Genomic DNA, 16,272 nt, shown 5'->3' on the forward strand with positions numbered 1-16,272 from the left:
TTATATTAAATAAGTGGTAAAACATGCACTCTCCTTTTTTAACTTCCTCACTAAATGTTTCTGGAAAAGTGACAGCTAAAGCATAATACAGTGTGGCAATATGGCTTTTACATGGTGAAACGACTTCTCAGTGTCACGCTACAGAACCTATTAGTATGACAGGGGACTCTATTCTGAATTATTTGCACATATTGAGTAACAGTGGGAAATTGGAGAAGAGTTTAGTGAAAACTGCATAGGCTTTTGTCATTCTGGTGTGGAAAACGGTGGCTTGAAATTATATACTGTAGAGCGTGGCTTTAACCACAACTCTTTCTGGCTTCCGCGTGATAGAAACTACCTTGTGATGGTGGTGGTGGGATTAGTTATGCAGCCTTGAACATTCTTCTGTGGCACAGAATTTTTCAGATCACTAAGTAAAGTTGGTCACCCACTTTTTAACCTTAAAGTGCTCAAACACCTTGGCGATAAACATCGTATAACTGCTTGGATAGCGTGATTACATAGAATAATAGACAGACAGGACATATTTTGCATGGGCCTTGTGTATGTGTAAAGCTGTGCACTTGCCTTAACCCAGAGATAATCAGACCATGGCAATTATTCCTTAATGAAATATTTACGTAATTCATCAAATGAATCGGAGGTGCTGAAGACAGAACCTAACTCAACTATGACCAAGTGCAAATGAAAAAAAAAAGGGGGGGCTCTTTGCCACCTCTCCTACATGGCCAACCAGAAAAAAATGGTCAAATGATCAAACAAGAGCCACAGTGGACATACCTGTGTCACAAACGATGGGCAAACTCACCCAATGACAGGCGGTGAAATAACCTCTGCCATTCATCTCAGTTGCATCCCCTAATCTACAAGTATCACCACAGTCTTTTCTTGGTTGAATCTCAGCCAAGTAGCCCTCACCCATCCTCCAATATAAATGACTGGGCAAGGGAAGGTCCAGCCCAATGAGTATACATTGAAGATGGGCTTGGCAGAAGGACAGTGTTTTTTATAAATACCTTGTCACCAGTAGAATTTATATTCCCCAGACACTTGTTTAATAATGTTAGCATAGTCATGACCCTGCTAGAATTTGGTTAAATGGGACAGGCGTTCACATCTTTGCCGAGGACAGATGCTTGCATGTTAGATTAACTAGAGTAGACTGACATACAAGAACTAATTTTGCAAGAAAATGGGTTGGAAACTTCATTTTTAAACTGAGGGCTAGGAGTATGTGCAAAATAGCTTCAGCTTCATAATAATGATGCCTGATTAAAAAATGAGAGGAGAATCCCTCTGTATTCATGGAAGTCAAATTAGATTGTAATTACTCCATAATGAGGTATCTGCTGGTGTCACTGCTTGGGAGTTGAGACAATACTCTGGATATTTATATTAAGATGTCTTAATAGTCCCTGCCCTGGAGGGAAAAAGTAACTACTGTTGAGGAAGAGCAATAAATACAATCAACTGCTTATTGTATTAGGTTCTTGAGGGAGGCTTCTTCCTCAAAAGTTAATGAAGGGTGGCCTATTTTTAACTTGCCAAGGCCATAGTAAACTGAGGGAAAAGTAAGTGGAAGGCTGAGACATAATATTTGATATTGAAAAAAAGTCTGTGTGTTTTCAACACACTGAAGAAATTGTTCAGCAACAGATCATTCATGTAAAAATATGACCCCTGTAATGCTTCCAAGTTCAGGGTGATTTGTTGAATAAATACCAGTTGAGTTAGTTCAGACTGTATTGCTTCCTAAGGATATGCTTTGCATTTAAATCTAAATATGGATGCACCTCCAAATGCCTTCCCCTGGAACTTGTGAAATACCAAATATGAGACACAATTTTGATTCAGACTTTAATGAAGAGGCAAATTCTGGCCATCCAAAATGTTACACAAGACTCATGCCAGGTAGGCCTTGTAAGAAAATTACATCTGCCACTTCCGACCATTCCAACTTTTTAAAAGCTTTCCATGGCAAAGCTTTATATCTCCTGCAGGATTTAGATTATGCTGGTGAGTTCAGAAATGCCTCCACCTTGAAGATCCCACATGCCTAAGTGTTTGCAGGAGCAGGATCTATGCTTGCACTTGTTTATGTTGATGTGTGCACTAATATTTCAAGAATTAAAGTGGTAAAGCTGAGATTGAATGGGCAGTAGACAGGGTGATAGTGAATAGTCCTTTCTGGCACTTGGCAGTGAGGAATTGGTTGGATACCTTAACTGTAGCTTTTCAGATTTTTTTAATGGTTAGGGTTTTCAATGTGTGTGTAAAATGATGGTGTCACAACCTTTCTCCAGCAAAAGCCTACATCTAAGTTCAGAGCTTACTTCATTCTCGGAGTTTGGCTTTTTTACCAAACCAGCTCAAACTGAAGATAACAAATACCAGTTTGCCCAATGTTGGCTGCCCTATGGCTTCAGTCTTAGGACCCTTTATATTCAGAGTAGAGTGTAATGAGCCTTGCCTCCATCACTGAGGGCTTATCTTCACTCCAGTGTTGCTCGAGCTATAACTTGAGTTTTACCCTGAACCTGACCTCGGTTGACATACAAGTGATGTGAACACAGTGCCAAAATGAGGACAGACACATGAATGGAATTAAGTGACAAGCTGCAACTCTTATTAAACTTCATGCTGGGGAGGGGCACTACCGCCCATCCTCACCCAGCACCCATACTCTCTTATACCAGGCATTTCATTGGTTCTAGTGTAGGGGTTACAGTGCTTCTTACCATATAACCTGGAACTGGTGTCAGGATTACAGGGCTCCTTACCATATAACCCATAACGCAGGGTAGGTTCTTCTCAGTATATCTCCAGGATTCAGTTCTCTCTGAGTCCTAACACTCTCCCCTCAGCAAGGGGAACAGAGGGTGCAGCAGGATGGGGACCTGGGCCTATCACATGAGCCCAAGTCCCAACACCAAAATCCCAGGTCTTTTACTTCTGAGAACCATTCATTTTATTCTCTTAAGCACACTGGAAACTGTCTGCATGTTGCAACGAATACACAACTCCACCCTAGTACCTCAGTAAGGTACTAAGCATGCTCCTGCTTAACCCAATGTGGCTTGCAGGTGCCACAAGGAAGGCAAAATAACTCCCCGGTACTCTGCCAATTGACTCATGGGAGAAAAAAAATCTTTCCTGACCCCCTAAAGAGACACTTGACTAGACCCACAGCATCTGTCAGGCTAGATTCCCATTCCTAGTGCAGGTGGGTAGAGTGGGCTGCTGGAATGGAGCCAAAAGAGGGTCCACATGGCTCCTGCACTGGACTAAAACCTGGGAGCTGGGGAATGCTGGCCAATCAGCAACTCTCTGCCCCAGCTGGCCAATGACTCCCAGGGGTGCCAGAGACTCCCAGGGGGAGGAGCTACCTATTGTTGCTTGGCGAATGTCCCTCTCCCTTGCTACTGGGATTGTCCCTCTTTCACCACTGACCCCATTGATATGGCTGGGTGGCATTTCTAGCTCAAGTTAAGTGGTGCTTTATGCTCAAGCAAACTGGCCCTCCATATTCTAATCCAATCACCCTGCTAATCACTCCATGTATCTTGAGTGTTGTTTCACAGCATGACTGTTCTCACACAGGCTAGGAGAGCCCAAGTGGAGTAACTCAAGAGTACTAACTCCAGCTAAATGTTGCAATGAAGGCAAGTCCCCCATCAGCAGAAGACACTGCTGGGTTCTAAACCCAGCTGACAGGGTGGGGCAACAGGAGTATCCTGCCATGCTTTTATATGGTGTATGAGACCTGTTTTAAAATATTTAATTGGGGTAATAATTGTAATAAGGATTAATACTCTTTTCACCTGGATTATACATTAATAAAGTTATTTGTGTGGGACATACATCTATCTAATATACATAAAGTACTATACAATGGTTTGTGAAGATGCAAAGCCAAATTCTCCCCTCAGTTGCACACCAAGTTGCGTTGCATTACATCTGTCATACTTGTGCATTTTTGTAAAGCGCTCAGATGAGATGTGTTTTATAAATGGAAAATGTAGCTAATATAGTTATGAATTAGTTATATTAAATAAGGTAGACTTCCATGACTATCACCATTCACTGGGATGTACCACAGTGCTTAGTTTTAAGTGTGAAATTTGAAAAAAGACTCTTAATTTCTCTAAAAATTTTGGTTTAAATAGATAGCGTTACAAAGGAGAAAAACCAAGTATTTCAAAGGTGAGCGATTCCTATCATTAATCTGCTTTTGTACTTTATAAGTCTGAACCAATAATTATCTTCTAGAGACGCAATATAACACAAACTAACATAATGCGGTCCATCAGTCTGTATCATCTGCCATTATTTATCTATCTTTGTGTAACAATTTCATCATTTGATCAAATAATAGCAGATTTCACAATATGTCATTCAGGTATCCCCAGTTTATCTATAATGATTTTCCTCTTGTCAGCTCATTTCTTGAACCTTTGCTGAATCTGGTTTCAATGGTACTATAAACAATCATCATTGCATTGTAAAACTGGAAACTCTCTACTAAAATAGTGTTTTGATCTGGGTTGCCATAGTAATAAGTCTGTGCTCCACTCTTTGGAGGCCTTGTTATATGAAGTATCTGTGATTTGCTCAGAATGGCCCCAGTTCATCTGTCAAAATGGGTTTTTCCTTTTTTAAAATAATGATCTAGAAAATCCCATAGTGGCAACAAATATTTTACAACCATAACGAGAAACACTGTATCACTCAAGCTTTGTAAATCTATGCCATTATTGCATTAGAATAAATCACTTTCCTTAGGTATATTACTTAGAAATATGCAATTCTAATTTTAGAGCATGAATTCAACAGGGGGTATTTATTTTTTTATGTAAAGAGAATTATTAACTTTGACTTCAAAAATACATCACGTCAGTTCATGTTTAGAGGCCTTGGAGCAAAAGGAAAAAAATTGAAATTCTTTCTTATTTCTATCAAAATACTGCAAATATCCAGTCAGTTTCAGATTTAGTTGCTCTATTCTAATCGGAAGTGCTGATTTTTATAATGAGATCAGATATTACAGTACGTTTTAGAACTGCCTGTTCAGATAAGTGATATTCAGATTACTTACTTGTAAAATATTAGAAGTCCTGCAAATTGATCAGGTTCACCATGACAACATATCACTGAACATTATTTTAAATAAAAATGTTCCAGTCAGTTACAGTAATTTGATACATGAACTATGATATTTCCTCCTGCAGGAACGAGAGTAAACAAACACTATATCAACAAGCCAGTGACAGATTCCACAGAAAGAAGTGAGGAATAAGATCATACTTCATCTAAGACAAATGGTTAAGTTGGTTACTTTATGTAAGTCACTACCAGCTACAGGGTTATTTTATGTAACTCACTGCCAGCTACAGCCTCATAATACCTGACATGGGAATATTAAAATCATCAGTGGGAGAAAGTATGGAGAGAATCCATCTGTATTCAATGAATTCTAATTAAAAAGTAATTACTGTACAATGAGGAATCTGCCAGCTCTATTCCCCTCCCTCTCCCCCTTCATGCACACAGCATTAATTGACTGCTTTTTGTATCTTGCAAAACAATCAAAAGGCAAGCAGCAAGCCATATGCACATTTCCTTACATTTTTCAGGTGGCTTAGTTCTAAGCTCCAGATCGTGGGAAGTCTTCTTCATAAATAGTTTTATATCATTTTGCCAACTGTAGCCCCAGTAGATATTGTGGGGGCAGAGGTGCTACACATCTTCTGTTATAATTGACCTGGGCTTTGAGATTTCTCTGTCATGATGTATCCTAGAATGTTGCATGATGGGAAGAAACTTGTTATTCCTTCAGCAGTGCCAAATGGACAAGATCAAGTAGGCCTGGGACTAGAAAAAAGGAAGAAATATTGACAGATAAGTAAATGACAGATAGGCACAGGAAGCTCGGTTTCCTGAGGGTTCAGATATAATCTATTAACCTTAAAACATTTTTGTACAAGTTTTAAAAAATACAAAATTATAAGATGCTTAATTAAAGTCATTAGCCTGCATTGATTTTTCAACTTGTAAATTAACATTATATCCAACCTAAAATGTTTATTCAGTGGCTACTAATCCAAAATCATATCTGTAATGTAGATCAAGAACATTAAACCTGTCCTACAAACAACTGACATTTTTCCTGACATTGTGAGTGGCATAAAACCACTTTGTTTTGTGAGTCTTTGGATCGCAGTCTTATCAATAGTCAGGGAGGCACTGGGTCAAAAGGGGTTGTGCTGAAGTAATTAAGAGCAAAATTTGACATCCTAGCTCCAAGGTACATACAATACGCTAAATACTACAATGGATTATTCAGTAATGATAATATATTTCTCTTATAGTAGAGCCCAGAAGCCCAAATCAGGATCAGGATTGTGCTAGGCACTGTATATAAACACATATAAAGATGTGGTCCCAATCGTAAAAAGCATACAGTCTAAGATGGTGAGTGACATTTGAAGCATGATGGGAGAGGGATCATAGAATCATAGAATATCAGGGTTGGAAGGGACCCCAGAAGGTCATCTAGTCCAACCCCCTGCTCGAAGCAGGACCAATTCCCAGTTAAATCATCCCAGCCAGGGCTTTGTCAAGCCTGACCTTAAAAACCTCTAAGGAAGGAGATTCAACCACCTCCCTAGGTAACGCATTCCAGTGTTTCACCACCCTCTTAGTGAAAAAGTTTTTCCTAATATCCAATCTAAACCTCCCCCACTGCAACTTGAGACCATTACTCCTCGTTCTGTCATCTGCTACCATTGAGAACAGTCTAGAGCCATCCTCTTTGGAACCCCCTTTCAGGTAGTTGAAAGCAGCTATCAAATCCCCCCTCATTCTTCTCTTCTGCAGGCTAAACAATCCCAGCTCCCTCAGCCTCTCCTCATAACTCATGTGTTCCAGTCCCCTAATCATTTTTGTTGCCCTTCGCTGGACTCTCTCCAATTTATCCACATCCTTCTTGAAGTGTGGGGCCCAAAACTGGACACAGTACTCCAGATGAGGCCTCACCAATGTCGAATAGAGGGGAACGATCACGTCCCTTGATCTGCTTGCTATGCCCCTACTTATACATCCCAAAATGCCATTGGCCTTCTTGGCAACAAGGGCACACTGTTGACTCATATCCAGCTTCTCGTCCACTGTCACCCCTAGGTCCTTTTCCACAGAACTGCTGCCTAGCCATTCGGTCCCTAGTCTGTAGCTGTGCATTGGGATACAATTAAATATATACAATACTCATTTATAGGGGTAACTGGACATGACACCTATATTTAAGTTGCTTTATAAAGGATTCTTGTGACTTTTACTTTGAAAAACTCTCTCATTTCCATTGGCTTCAGTAGGCCTTTTGATATTCAGTAGGGGGAATCCCTTTGGGCTATGGAATTGCCTTTTCTTTGTCCCATGAAATTCCACCCAGCTTTTGCTGAGATTTAAACTGTTAAAAATCACTGTTTCCTTTCTCACACTTGCATTCTGCAATAAAATGTTGGCAGCCTCCTAAACTCACTGAACATTCGGCGGCCAGGTTCACGGCATCACCAAAGCAGCATCACACACAGTACTGGGCACACTAGAGAGCTGCCAGAACAGCTGTAGTGGAAAAAGGGTGAGGGGACGAGAGCTGGGCTAGGCTCCCATCAGCCTGTAAAACCCTAGACCCAGTGGCCCTTTAACCCTCTCACTACAGGGGCACTACATGAGATACAAACTCCCCCCAACAACCATGCAAAGAGAGAGGGATGGGATGGGTTTCCCCCAGTCATCCCCAGACTCAGCACATATGCATACAGTCAGTCTTCTCTTGGGGGCAATACATGGGACAAGAGCTCTCCTAACTCTGGGAGTGGAAGAAAGAGTGACCAGCAACTCCATCCCCTTCTCTGGGAAAAGAGACTTGTTCTGCTGCTAGATGACATGGTTAGTTCTCTAGCTCAAGAAACCATGATGTGTGCTGCTACTAACAGATCAGAGAGTTCAAACCCTCTGAAGGTGTATTATGGGGTGGATGACAAAGTTCCAGATAACAGAATTTGTTTTTACTCTTTTAATTAAAAAATAAATTAGCTAGGAAATTTCAGACAACAAACAGCTACATATTTTAAGGTTACAAAGCCAAGCACTCAAAAGTTAGGAAATGCCAGATTCGTGGTTGCCTGTGCAACTTGAATTTGGCCCCCTTGTGCCTATTCATTATGATACAGTCTTTAATTACATGATCACATCCTATTTTTTCCACAGAATTCCTGCCTCATTTCATGCACAGGATGGACAGGGTCAGAACTGAGGCTGCATGGACAACTCTAAATCGGGCCCACCCAGTTAAATTAACGTCAAGCACGTAAGTCTGCTTTGGACTTAAATAATTTTGTATCGTCTGCAAACTTTGCCTTTTTATTATTCACCTCCTTTTCCAGATCATTTATCAATATGTTGAACAACACAGGTCCCAGTACAGATCCCTGGGGGGCTGAGAACTGACCATTTAGTCCTACTCTTTGTTTCCTATCTTTCAATAAGTTACTTATCCATAAGAGGACCACCTCACTGATCCCAGGATTACTTAATTTCCTTAAAAGCTTGTAAATTTAAAAAGGATCTCCTCTTGACCCCTTTTTAAAAATCAGTATTATATTAGATATCTTCCAGGCACCTAATATGGAGGCTGATTTCAGTGACAGTTTACATACCACAGTTAGTGGTTCTGCAATTTCATATCAGAGTTCCTTCAGAACTCTTGGATGAATATCATCTGGTCCTGGTGACTTATAACTATTTATTTTATCAATTCGTTCTAAAACATCTTCTACTGATACATCAATTTGGGACAATACTTCAGGTTTGTCACCCAAAAAGAATTCTTCCATCAACTCAGTGCTATTTATACTGGAAGTTAGGTCAACTAAATTACGCCGTTCGTTGGTGTGGATTTTGCACATGCCTGAGTGACATAGTTAAGCTGACTTAATTTTTGAATGTAGACCAGGTCTAAGTCTCAACTCTCAATGAAACTAAAAATAAGCCAAGTTTCAGTTTATCTGGAATATATTTTATTATCTCTGATTATAATGTATTTGTCACATATTTTCAAAACATATTAAAACTGCTCCTTCAACACAGAATTGTGTTTGCTCCTGGGAATGTTGGGAATAGTTAGTGTCGTATTGATGGGTTTAAAAATCTGTATTTGGGTGGGAGAGCTTTATTTCATTATCCATTAATTATTCTGGTGCCATTTTGACACGTTCTATTTTTGGCCAGCCCTGCTCTCTCTTCACACTATATCCACTAATTTGTCACCTCATTTGGATGTGGAGTTAGGCTCATTTTGCACATAGAACACCAGATTCATAGACTCATAGAATATCAGGGTTGGAAGGGACCTCAGGAGGTCATCTAGTCCAACCCCCTGCTCAAAGCAGGACCAATCCCCAATTTTCACCCCGATCCCTAAATGGCCCCCTCAAGAATTGAACTCACAACCCTGGGTTTAGCAGGCCAATGCTCAAACCACTGAGCTATCCCTCTTTGCCACTTACACCCATTTTCTGACAATCTACATGCTGACAACACTGTAGGGAATTTTAATCCATTGAGTACACTTAGGAACAAATTCTGCTCTGCCACAGTGATGTCAATGGACATGTATGTGCTGCAAGTCAGAAGAGAATCTGGCCTTTATGAAGCCCTTCACATTATTTACTTCTCTGAATTTCCTTTAAACGAGATTGTCAGCATGTGTCCTGCAACTGGAACAAAAGGTTACTCTGTTTCATTCTGAAAATGAAAAATGTTAGCATTTCTACCACGAGGCCTTCCTAAACGTAGAGCTGAGCTTTAAATATTGAAATGCTGAAATTTTCCACTCAATGGAAATTCTAAATAATTTTGATTTGGAAATATTAAAATGTTTTTGTGATGGCTTGGGTCACAGAAACCCCCTTGGGAACTGCCACCTGATGTGCTGGGACTACTTCTGAGCCCATTTTCCTTGGCAGCTTGGGACTTCAGTGCCCTGCCTGGTTGTGCCAGACACGCTAGCCTGCTACAAACACAGGCCCAGGTCTGAACCATATCCCCCAAAAGCTGCAAGCTTAACAGAAAACAGCTGAAAACTGAAAAATGCTCCTGTCTCCAGCACCAGATACCCAGTTCCCAATGGGATCAAAACCCCAAATAAATCCATTTTACTCTGTATAAAGCTTATACAGTGTAAACTCATAAATTGTTCGCCCTCTAGAACACTGACAGAGAGATATGCACAGCTGTTTGCTCCCCCAGGAATTAATTACTTGCTCTGGGTTAATTAATAAGTAAAAAGTGATTTTATTAAATATAAAAAGTAGGATTTAAGTGGTTCCAAGTAATAACAGACAGAACAAAGTGAATAACCAAGCAAAATAAAATAAAACACGCAAGAGTAAGCCTAATATGGTAAGAAACTAAATGCAGGTAAATCTCACTCTCAGAGATGTTCCAATAAACTTCTTTGACAGACTAGACTTCCTCCTAGTCTGGGTACAGCAATCACTCACACCCCTGTAGTTACTGTCTTCTGTTCCAGTTTCTTTCAGGCATCACTTTGGGGTGGAGAAGCTATCTCTTGAGCCAGCTGAAGACAAAATGAAGGGATTTCCAGGGGCTTATATAGTTTCTCTCTTGTGGGTAGAAACTCCTTTCTCCCCCTGTGTAGAATTATAGCTACAAGATGGAGTTTTGGAGTCACATGGGCAAGTCACATGTCCATGCATGACTTGGTTCTCTACAGGAACGTTCCCAGGAAAGCTCAGATGTGGACTGGCGTCTATCAAGGTTCACGTTTAGCTAAGTACTTCCATTTACTTGAATAACCCCTTCATACTACGTTGACCAAATCTGCCTTAGGTGCTTTCTACAGCAAACACTTTAAATACAAGCATAGAGCCAATGCTCATAACTTCAGATATAAAAATGATACACACATACAAATAGGATGAATACATGCAATAGAACATAACCTTTGCAAAGATATGGTACATGGCATATCTAGCATAATACATATTCCAGTTATGTCATATTTACACTCATAAGCCTATTTCTATAAAGCATTATGGGGTACAATGTCACAGTTTTGTTTTTACATTTTCCATTAAAATGAATCATTTCAGCATTCCCAAAATAGAAATAATTCCTTTTGGTTTGCTGAGCCACATTTCACCATTAAACTATACTTTTCTTTTGCATTATGGGAGAGAACTACAACTCCCATAAGGCAATGCACCATAAGGCGATACAATTTAATGGAGTTTTTAACTGATGCAAAGATAAACATTTGGGTCACTTAAAAATCAAAATGTTCCGATTCAGGTTGAATGGACCTCAAGTAAAATATTTCATTTTGATTTTCCTGATGGAAAATTGAAATTTTTGGGAGCAAAACTAAAATTTTTCACACAGAAAATTTTGATTTTGTAGAAACTGCATTTTCTGTTGGAAAATCTTCCAGTGGGAAATTCCTGACCAACTCTACTGTCATTACTGGTGCATAAGCAGTTGGTTTCCAAATTGCACAAGGATGAGGGGAAGATTACTTTTGTTTTTGCTATGGAATGAGCAGTGTGGTGGAACTTGTGTCCAACTACCAGGAATTTTACCTATCTTGCATCTATTTTTCTGCCCATATAATAAAGACTTTTCCTAATAATAAAATGCAGAACATAATGGAAGAAACGTATTGACTTGCTTAATTCAAAACAATCTATCTTAAGTACCTCTACAATAACTATTGGTTTCAATAATTTATAACTATGATCCAATACCTGACAAAATCATTCAGATAACTAGAGTAATGTGCACTTTAAGTTTAAAGTCAAGGTCTTCCTTACTCATTTTAATGACTTCTCTTGTGCACAAGATATTAATATTCCTGTGAGCAAACACTGCACTGACTCATTAATCAATAAGAGCTGGCTCCTCTACATAATAACAATAGCTGTACCCAATAATTAACTTTTGTTCCATTGACTTTAGTTTGTACCGAAGCTCCAGTGGCTGACATAGGAATATATAAAGCTTTGCAACTGACAGGTGCCTTTAATTTTATTTAGAAAAAACCTCAACACCTACTGTTACAACGGAAAGATTTTTTGTGTCTGTCTGTCTGTCTGCCCATGGCCAGTTCAAGATGATGATAACTGGCAATAAATAAAAGATCTGATAAAAATTGTAACACTCCACTCAATCCATCCATTAAGTTGAAGTTTATGAGAGCATTTACATTATCTATTAGTTTAGCTACATGCAGAATGGTGATAAGTGTGCACTATTAATTAAATGTTAATTCTATATATTTGTGACAATTTCTGTCAGTGCAGAACTAGGGAGGAATACACACAGGTTGTGTCTATACTAGGGCTGTCAAGCGATTAAAAAAATTAATCGCAATTAATCGCGCTGTTAAACAACAATAGAATACCATTTATTTTAAATATTTTTGGATGTTTACTACATTTTCAAATATATTAATTTCAATTACAACACAGAATACAAAGTGTACAGTGCTCACTTTATATTTATTCTTTGTTACAAATATTTGCACTGTAAAAAACAAAATAATTGTATTTTTCAATTCACCTAATACAAGTACTGTAGTGCAATCTCTTTAACATGAAAGTTGAACTTACAAATGTAGAATTATGTAAAAAAACCCTGCATTCAAAAATAACACAATGTACAACTTTAGAGCCTACAAGTCCACTCAGTCCTATTTCTTGGTCAGCCAATCACTCAGACAAACAAGGTTGGTTACAATTTGCAGGAGATAATGCTGCCTGCTTCTTGTTTACAATGTCACCTGAAAGTGAGAACAGGCATTCGCATGGCACTGTTGTAACTGGTGTTGCAGGACATTTACGTGCCAGATGCACTAAAGATTCAGGTCCCTTCATGCTTCAACCACCATTCCAGAGGACATGCTTCCATGCTGGTGATGGGTTCTGCTTGATAACCATCCAAAGCATGTGGACTGATGCAGGTTCATTTTCATCATCTGAGTCAGATGCCACCAGCAGATGGTTGATTTTCTTTTTTGGTGGTTTGGGTTCTATAGTTTCCGCATCAGAATGTTGCTCTTTTAAGACTTCTGAAAGCATGTTCCTTATCTCGTCCTTCTCAATTTTTGGAAGGCACTTCAGATTCTTAAACCTTGGGTCCAGTGCTGAAGCTATTTTTAGAAATCTCACTTTGGTACCTTCTTTGTGTTTTGTCAAATCTGCTGTGAAAGCGTTCTTAAAATGAACATGTGCTGGGTCATCATCCGAGACTGCTATAACATGAAATATATGCAGAATGAGGGTAAAACAGAGCAGGAGACATACAATTCTTCCCCCCAAGGAGTACAGTCACAAATTTAATTGACACATTATTTAATTGAAACATCATCACCATGGAAGCATGTCCTCTGGAATGGTGGCCAAAGCATGGAAGGGGCATATGAATGTTTAGCATATCTGGCATGTAAATAACTTGCAATGCCGGCTACAAAAGTGCCATGCAAAAGCCTATTCTCACTTTCATGTGATATTGTAAATAAGAAGCAGGCAGCAGTACCTCCCGTCAATGTAAATAGACTTGTTTGTCTTAGCGATTGGCGGAATAGGAAGTAGGACTGAGTGGAATTGTAGGCTCTAAAGTTTTATACTGTTTTTGTTGTGAGTGCAGTTATGTAACTAAAAAAAATCTTTCACAGTAAAGAGATTGTACTTCAGTACTTGTGTCAAGGTTCCTTCCCCACTCTGAACTCTAGGGTACAGATGAGGGGACCTGCATGAAAAACCCCCTAAGCTTATTTTTACCAGCTTAGGTTAAAACTTCCCCAAGGTACAAACTATTTTACCTTTTGTCCCTGGACTTTATTGCTACCACCACCAAGCGTCTAACAAAATATAACCGGGAAAGAGCTCACTTGGAAACGTCTTTTCCCCCAAAATTCCCCCAAGCCCTACACCCCCTTTCCTGGGGAAGGCTTGATAAAAATCCTCACCAATTTGCATAGGTGAACACAGACCCAAACCCTTGGATCTTAAGAACAAGAAAAAAGCAATCAGGTTCTTAAAAGAAGAATTTTAATTGAAGAAAAAGTAAAAGAATCACCTCTGTAAAATCAGGATGGTAACAGGGTAATCAGATGCAAAACATAGAGAATCCCTCTAGGCAAAACCTTAAGTTACAAAAAGACACAAAAACAGGAATATACATTCCATTCAGCACAACTTATTTTATCAGCCATTTAAACAAAACAGAATCTAACACATATCTAGCTAGATTGCTTATTAACCCTTTACAGGAGTTCTGACCCGTATTCCTGCTCTGGTCTCGGCAAAAAAAAAAAAAAAAACCACACAGACAGAGAGAACCCTTTGTTCTGCCCCCCCGCCCCCCGCTTTGAAAGTATCTTGTCTCCTCATTGGTCATTTTGGTCAGGTGCCAGCGAGGTTACCTTTAGCTTCTTAACCCTTTACAGGTGAAAGGGTTTTTTCCTCTGGCCAGGAGGGATTTAAAGGTGGTTAGCCTTCCCTTTGAAAAATACTATTTCCTTTGTTTATCGTTTTTACAGTGGAAATATTTGTAATAAAAATAATAAAATAAAGTGAGCACTGTGCACTTCCTATTCTGTGTTGTAATTTAAATCAATACTGAAATGTAGAAAAACATCCCAAAATATTTAATAAATTTCAATTGGTATTCTATTGTTATAAGTGCGATTAATCGCGATAAAATTTTTTTAATCGCGATTAATTTTTATACTAGTCTTTTTTCCCTAAAATTTCCCAATGTTGTAGCTCCAGTGATGGTGGAGCTCTAATGTAGACATTGGCAGTGAAAAGCAATGCATCATCTAATCCTGCTCAGAGCAGATCTGGACTAGTGTCTGGACTAGTGTTTCTATCACTAGTGAAGCTTCCTGAAGCGTAGTAACCATGGGAAATTTTGGGGAATATTACATAAAGTAGACAAAGTCATTTTACTCCTTCCTTTGTTTTGATAAACAGGTGGTGGGCTGCAGCCAATTCAGTGTCATTAGGAGAATTGAGTGGAGAATCCTTCTTTCACTGAGGCATTTGAAATTTCGAAATTGGTTTTCACTGCATCTTGGAACAAACCCCCAAAATTTTAAAATCACCACAAAAGAAAATTCTGAAACAAATTCATTTCAGATCAGTGGGAATGTTTTATTTTAATTTTGACTTTTAAAAATGTATATTACATTATAACATAGTACAATACAAAAGAAATGAAAATTCAAAATGAAAAATAATTCTAAAAGGAAAAGTCAAAACATTTTCATTCTGAACTTCCCCCTTTTTTTTCCTTCCAAAACAAAAATTTTTGATGGAAAACTGTTTCGCCAAACTTTTTCCAGCCATCTCTAGACATTAGGTTCCAGGATAGACCATAACAAAAATCCACTAGGGCCTCTGGGAGAATTAGGCAATTCATGCATGTTGCAGTTTTTAAAAATCTATTGTTTGGTATTTTTAAAAAAAAAAACAATTAACTTTATGATTTTAAAAATACTGGCTGTTGGACCCTCAGCTGGTGTAAATCTTGAAGAGTCAATTAGACATGCACAACTGAGGTCAACTGAGCTCCCAGCTTTTACACCAACTGAGGATCAGATTCTAGAGCTGATGTAAATAACCAAAACATAAATCTGAACATAAACAGTTTGAGAAATGTAGTTGCTCTAAGTTTTAAAGACAAAGATACCTATCTTTGTTATCCAAACAAAATACTTCATATTCGGAATATCTTGATTAAATGCTAGTTCAAAAGCTGAAGCATATGAAATCGAGGAGCATAGTGCAACCTGTTGGGAAGAGAAATCATCAAGCATTTTACTCTATAATTATTTGCATTACAGTATTCTCCACTGCCAGAATAAAATAAACTTCAAGACAATGACCAGTCAGCTTTTATATGGAAAGGAAAACATTCTTGTGCTCAAAATTGTGGAAATGTCAATATTTCAAAAGGTAGTTTTACGGTTCATTCAAGCACTGATAAGAAATCATTACACTTTTTAAGAATATTGACAATTGCAGAGATGCATTTAATGGAGGGAAAGCCTTTTTTTCAGTTCGTTAGCTTGTGCATGTCTAATTGACTCTTCAAGACTCTTTTGCATGAGTCACTAAGCACAGTTTTAACCAGGCTATTTTTATATCAATTATAAACAAACTTTTTAAATCTTGTAGAACTTTC

This window comes from Lepidochelys olivacea (assembly GCF_965140295.1).
Source record: "Lepidochelys olivacea isolate rLepOli2 genome assembly, chromosome: 8".
Taxonomy (NCBI): domain Eukaryota; kingdom Metazoa; phylum Chordata; order Testudines; family Cheloniidae; genus Lepidochelys; species Lepidochelys olivacea.